We start from the raw sequence: 7,141 nt of genomic DNA, 5'->3' as shown, positions 1-7,141 counted from the left end.
AACTCACGACCTTGCGCTTGCCAGGCAGGCGCTTTTGCCGCTGAGCTAAATCCCCAGCCCCTGCTTGAGAATTTCTGAGATAAGTTGCCAGTGATGGTATCACAAGATCAGATGGCAAAGACAAACCCACTTTCTCTGAGTAATGCTAAAAAGGCTCTACTGGTTTTTAGTTCTAAAACTGTGTAAGAGTCCCTATTCCCTATTTCCCCATGTCCTGGTCAATACCAGGCCTTAGCTGATTTTGCCATTTTGATGGATATCAGTTGCTATGTCATTTATTTTTATTTTTACTTTTGGTACCGGAAATCGAACTCAGGGCCTTGCACTTGCCTGGCAGGTTCTTTGCCGGTGAGCTACATCCCCAGCCCTTGCTATGTCATTTAAATGTGCATTTCTCTGATTACTAGTGAGTTTGAGTGTTTCTTTTTATATTTGTTAGACATTTGGACACCCCCTCCTTGTACTAGAGATTGAACTCAGGGCCTTCACAGCGAACTGCTGCACCCGTACCTTTTTGTTTTGTTGTTTATTTTGAGACAGGACCTTACTAAGCTGCCCTACTGGGCTTGAACTTACCATTGCCACCCTCTTGCCTCAGCCTCCCAGAATGCTGGAATTACTGACATGAGCCACCATGCCCAGTTTGGACTTCCTCTTTTAGGGATTAAATCTTCATGTCTTTTGTCCATTTTTTTTTTTTTTTTTTGAAACAGGGTCTCGCTATGCAGTTCGAGCTGGCCTTGAGCTCACTTTGTAGCCCAGGCTGGTCTTGAACTCACAACGATCCTCCTGTCTCAGCCTCCCGAGTGCTGGGATTACAGGCATGCGCCACCATGCCTGGCATCTTTTGCCCATTCTTCTGTTGGATTTCGTTGATTTGCAGAAGTGCTCTCATGCGTGCGCATGTGTGTGTTTTCCCCAGTAGTAGGGATTGAACCCGGTGCCTTCACACTGAGCTACATCTCCAACCCTTTTTTAATTTTTATTTTTGAGACAGGTTTTGGTAAGTTGCCTAGGCTAGGCTCTAACTTGTCATCTTCCTGCCTTAGCCTCCTAAACTTCACTAACTTCTGATGCAGTCTTTACCACATGTCAGTTCTCAGGGGGATATGATTGTTAGATTGTTTACTTGTCTATTTGCCCACTTGTATAGTATTACTTATCATTCTGTGATATGTTTTAATGATCTGCTAGGGCAAGTCTCCTTTACACTTCATTAAAACTGACTTGGCCAAATGCACATGTCTTTCTACCCAAGGGATTCTACTTTTTATAGTTTGTCTCACAATTATATTTCAATGAAGCAAAGTAATGTATATAAAAGTTTATTCATCACATGGTATATATGGCCAAGATGGAAAAACACCAAACTTCCAACAACAACAACAAAAAAAACCTAATTTGATTATGGTACAAACAGTGGAGTACTATATCACTGCAAAACAGGAGAAAGCGCTCTATACCTTTATATAAATATTTCTAAGACATATTATTAAGTGAAAAAAGTAAGGCACAGAATAGTGTATATAATAATCTACTTTTATGTAAGAGGTGGGGTGACAAAAATCCACATCCAAATTCATTTGTATACATATAAAAGCACTTTAGAGGGGCAGCAGGGGTTTATTTGGGGGGCAGGTCAGGGATCCTGGGTAGATGGAAGGAGGCATTTCACCATCTACCTTTTGATACGTTTGTTTTTGAAACACGTGAATGTACAACTTATTCAAAAATTACCCCAGGGCCAGGGATTTAGCTCAGTGACACAGCTCCTGCCTGGCTAGCGTGAGGTCCTGAGTTTGATGCCCGTTCGCCACCCCAAAAGAGTATCCTGGCTCAGTGCTAGGGCTCTTGCCTAGTATGCAAAACAAAACCAAAACCAAAACATAAAAGCCCTAAAATAAGAAAAATATTGTCTTATGTCCTTGTGAACGAACGTATTCTTCCATGTAAGCTTTAGAATAAATTTATTGGATCAACTCAAAAATGAAACAGCAAACCCTAGCTAGAACTTAAACTGGGATAAAAGTCATCACTCTTTACTTCTCTGATCCTTCTTTCCAGTGTCAAGAATGCAGAGAGGGGCTGGGGATAGCACCTGCCTGGCAAGCTCAAGGTCATGAGTTCGATTCCCGGTACTGGAAAAAAAAACAAAAACAAAAAAAAGAATGCAGAGAACCGTTGAACAAGACCTTATAACAAGACTGGAAATAATTAAGAATTCAGGAGAATGTCCCCAAGTTGTTTATAGCTGTTGATTTCATTCATTTATCATGGTACTGAAGATTGAACCCAGACCCTCCCCAGTGAGCTACATCCTTAGCTTTTTAAAAAAAGTTTGAGGCAGGGTCTTGCTAAGTTACTACATTCTCCCAGGCTGACCTTGAACTTGTGATCCTCCTGCCTCAGCCTCCCAGAATGCTGGGATTATAGGCATGTACCACCATGCAATGGCTTCTATTCCACTTCTTCATGTTTGTTTTATTAAGGAATCGCATCTCTGGGGAAGAAGGAAAACAGATGATCGAATGTAAACCTTCTATCCCCAAGTGATGGCAACTCCAGGCAAAGCCTCCTCACCCACCTGGTGGCGGGTCATCTTAACTGCAGGCTGAGCACTTCCGAGACACTGTCAATCTGCGTTTATGAATCCAAAACCTAGCAGTAGGGGATGCTTTGAAGACTTGTTTGCTCCATTTATTTTCCTAAACATCCTTCCTCCTTCTTGTCCCGAAGGATTAAAGATTCCAAATTAGTAGAGTCAGTCGAAAAGTAATGAGATTTTCCACTAATAGGCCTCAGACTAAAATCATGGAAAATCCACTAATTACAGACTTGAATCCAGGCCTCTGGGAGGGGGGAGAGGGAGGGAGGGGGTCCTGGATGCAACCTGTGCTGGACCGTCCTTCCTTCCTGCGCCACTGCCCTTTCCCCGGGCCCGGGGGCCTCGGCACCCAGTGCTTCCTGCCACCGGGCTCCCATCCCAGCTGAGGCCGAACGAGGCCCACGTCGAGAGCTGTGTAAGTCTGCAACCTAAATTCCTGGAAACTCCAGAGCAGGGCCCAGAGTGGATGTGGGGGGCATGTTTTCTGTTTAGTTCTGGGAAGCAGCTAGGAGGGTGGTGCCGGGAGAAGGGAGAGGGGTAGAGAGGCAGACAGAGTGCCCATTATACCCAAGCCCGTCAGTTTCCTTCTTACATCTCTTTATCAGTGTTTGTGACTGAGCTTCTTATCAACAGGAAACGCCTGCTTGAGGGGATGAGGCAGGTCCAGGAGGGCCAGGAATTCTGGGTAGTGTGTGGCGGGTGGGTAGCCTGGCCGAATGGCCTTGGAAATCCCAGGAGCCAGGCTCTTTGCCTTGGCATCTGCTGAATCCTTCGATGCAGAGAGGAGAAAGTAAAAGCCCTCTCTCCACAGGAAGATACCACACTGGCCCCAAAGCCAGAGCCTGCCTGAGGGAGCCCTAAGAGGCTCTCACTCTGACCCTCTGTGGCCAAGGACAGGTAGCCAAACAGTGAGGAGAATTGTCTTTGTCCTTCATCTTCACCAAACCCCTCCTTCTCAGGTGAGGAGAGGCAAAGTACCTGCCAAGATCACACGCGACTTAGTGACGTCAGCCCGGCTGGCCCTTCTGCTGGGTTATCTCTGAACCCCAGGCCTGCGCCTGTGTCAGGCACCCGCACAAGGACAACTGGGAGCTTTGCACAGCCTGCGATATGAAGGGAAGGAAGGGGGCTGTAGCACGACTGACCTCTTTCTATGCGTCAGGTGCTTTACCAATATTGATCATCAAACAAGGACCCCGATTGCTCAGATGTGTCTCCTGGGAGAGTGGCAGATGGAAAACCAGCTTTCTTAGGAGGCAGAGATCAAATCAGTGCTGCGAATAAATGCTCATAAGGGATATTTTGAGCAAGCAAGGCTTTCTGGGTAGCTGAGAAGCACAGGTCTATCTACTCAAACATCTTTCTTCTAACTGGCAGAAGACTGAATAGCAGGTATAGGAACTGGCAGTTCCAGTAGGAGAGGCAGGAAAGAAGATGGGCTACCTGGCGTCCCACTCCTTACCCTCTGCCCAAGGGTTGCTCTTGAGCAATTAGACTCTGCTTTTAGTGATGCTGGTGACAGAGGAGATTCCAGCGTGTCTCTTGCCCTGGACAACCCCACTCTCTCCCCCCTCACCGTTTGCTCCTGCGGCTGGGGATGTAGGTCATTAAGAGTGGGTGGGTGAGAAAGAATAGAAAAGAGACTCATCCAGACATGACACCCCGCAGGGCAGCAGTGACAACACTTGAACCTGAAAACTGCCTGAAAATAGACTGTGTCTATGACATTATGTAAATCATATGCAAAGTCAAGAAGCCCTCTGTCTCTATTTCTAGCAGACTGAATGTGGCCCTGGTGGAAGCAGCTCGTTCCAAGAGTCGCCCACCCAGAGTGCTGATCACACAGCTAGCATCCGTCCCAGCCCTGGGATACTGGACCTGGGATGCACACCCCACTCCACCCCTGGGGTGAACCTTGCAGATGTGAGCACTTTGCTGGCTTTTGGGCTGTTGATTTTCATACCAGGGAGGATACAGAGGAAGCAGAGCACCCTCCTGGAAGGCTGGTTTGAGGCAGGACCAAGGGAGGATGGTGCCTGGGAAGGTGGAGAGGAGGACTGTCCTTGGGGCCTTGGCTGGGGAAGGGGTGGGCTTCAGCATTGAGGTTTATTTATTTATTTTTATTGTATTAGTACATGTTTGCAGTACGTGAAGTTTACATTCATCTGGGGGAGTAGGAGCACGTACACAGCACAGCTTGTTCCTTTTCTTAAGCCCCCTCCCACCCAAGTATCAAGGTTTTTGCTTCAGGGGCCACCTTCTCCCACTTTGACAAGGTACAGCACCCATCACCCTGGGGGCAGGGTGGCCACATAGATGATTCTCTCCTAAGAAAGCTGGAGTCTGGGGTCGCCCAGAAAATTAGGACAAAGCTGCCGAGAAGCAAAGCAGGTTTTCTTCCTTCAGAGGTAGGCCGGTTCCCTGGCTCTCTACAGAGGAGGGGCTCAGACACAGAGTCTGTGGACCTGGCAGAGCAACGGGCCAATTCTGCTTCCCCAGACCCTGCCCAGCCCTCGTGGGACTCTGCCTCTGCAGTTTTCCCACTGCCCTCTCCCGGCTCTCAGCCACAGCGTGTGGCTGTCAAGGCGCCTACAGGACCAGGTCGGTGGGCACAGGGGCAGGAAGAGGCTGCCTTTGTGAGACGCTAGAAACACTCCTATTTATACCCCCAAAGGTGGTCTACGGGTCCTCTGGAAGACACTGTTGTGGAGGACCCATGACCCCAGTGCAGAAGGCCGCAGTAATGGGTCGACCTGGAGCCGCAGGGGGTCAGCAAAGTCTTCCCTGGTAGAACGAATTGGGGTGTCTAATGCAAAGGCACAGATTTTCTAGGCTTGGCTGTCCCCTGACAAGGCCATTCTCCAGCTTTTCTCAGTAACTACCCCCGCCTTGTCCTGTCGCGCCCACAATTTTAGGCGATGCGGTGGGAGGGACATAAGGTGCTTCTGGAGCCTAAGGTGGGTCCGCCGGGGGTGTGCACGGACTCCCGTTTGAGGAGGGAATTGAAGAGAAAGGGCCCAGTCTGCCTCTGAGTAGGGACTCAGAAAGCTGTTTGCTAGGTGTGGTTTTGGGGGGACAGCCCCTGCAAACCCGAAGGCCAAAGGGGCGCACGCAGGTAGCTGGCGCGCGGGACGCCGCGGAGGTCCCCAGCCTGCCGGAGAGGCGGCCGGGAGGAAAGCGGAGGCTGAGCAGCCAGCAGAGGGCGATGTGGCGGGCGCGGCGACCCGGCGGCTCCCAGTCTAGGATCGAACCAAGATGTGAGCGCCCGCTGGGGGGCCAGGTTGGCGCCCTTGGGACCACAGCGCAGGGGCGTGTGCCTGGGACCCTCTGCTACCCTGCCCCTCCGGTTCCCTCTGGACCGCTGCCAGCCGGCTGCTGCAGAGCCGCAGGAGCTGCATGGGCTAAATGCTCCCACAAACAATATATCCGGGTAAGAAAAGTGTGATTTCCATCCCGGAAACCTCCAGGGGTGGCACAGCAGCGTTTGCAGACTGCTGTCCTCAGCGGCTTCTCTCCACCCTCCCCTGTCGCTCCTCCTCCTCACTAGACCTTCTCCACTTAGGGATTTTCCAGGCTTTGGGAAGCTGTTGCCTTCAGTTTCTCGCTGCGGAGTCTCAAACCACTTTGCCTCAGAACCCAATGGAGATAAAAATCCTTCCAGCAGGAACCTTGATTCCTGAGTGGGGTGGACTCTAGAGATCAGAGAAACTGCAAAGTCTGCTCCAGTGATCCTGGAACTCAATGGCTGCGTGTTGCTTTCCGTTTTCACCCAGTTTCGCTTCCTGGTTCGCCGCTGGGCCTTGCACAATGCTGGGAGACAGGCCTGGGAAAGTGCTGAGACAGGGCGGTGGGAGACGCGCCAGGAGTCTGCCTGGGGAGGCTGCATGTGTGGGAGGGGGCGTGAGCTTTGTTCTCTGCCCTCAAGGGCTGAGGGCTGGCAGGCCGGTTCCCAAGCTCAGGGCTGTCCTTGTCCTTAGCCTGATCCCCACCCCTGGGGGCCTCAAGGGCTGCCTCCAACCCACCTCCCTCCAGCCCACCAAACACCTTACAAGCACCAGAGTTACCTGTCAGTACATGGACAGATACCCTGGACATATCCACATGCCAGATTTTCTGTGTGTTCTTCTAAGGTCACCACATTCTGAGACACTCTCTGGGGCTTGACCCAGGTTGTAGGCCAGGGCCAGGGCCAGGGCCAGGGCCAGGGCCAGGGCCAGGGCTAGGGCCAGGGCCAGGGCCAGGGCCAGCGTCAGCGGGAAGCAGAAACCTGGGTACTGTAGGCGTCTTGGCTGGAGCTTCTTTTGTGCCTTGGAGACTCCAGGGGAAGTGAGCTCCAGCCTCAGAAGGCCCAGCGCTGTGTGAGCCAAGGATGGCCGCTGGCGTGGCTTAAGGCAAGAACTAGAGTTTGCAGGATTAGATTAGGAGGCGCTTTCAACCTCCTGGAGTCTAATATAGTTCTTTTCTTTCTTTCTTTCTTTCTTTCTTTCTTTCTTTCTTTCTTTCTTTCTTTTTTTTTTTTTTTTTTTTTTTTTTTTT

The 7,141-nt window shown here is 50.4% G+C and overlaps 1 long non-coding RNA gene across 2 annotated transcripts in view; it reads left to right on the top strand.

The window, feature by feature from the left end:
• The window catches only part of LOC102028472, a 13,063-nt gene that overhangs the window by 3,185 nt on the left and 2,737 nt on the right, over positions 1-7,141 (top strand). The gene's annotated exons all lie outside the window — the stretch shown is intronic.

The sequence above is a fragment of the Chinchilla lanigera genome, unplaced genomic scaffold (genome assembly GCF_000276665.1).
Source record: "Chinchilla lanigera isolate Chin_1 unplaced genomic scaffold, ChiLan1.0 scaffold00146, whole genome shotgun sequence".
NCBI lineage: Eukaryota > Metazoa > Chordata > Mammalia > Rodentia > Chinchillidae > Chinchilla > Chinchilla lanigera.
The sequence above is the reverse complement of the archived record's forward strand: the minus strand, read 5'-3'. Positions and strand labels throughout refer to the sequence as shown.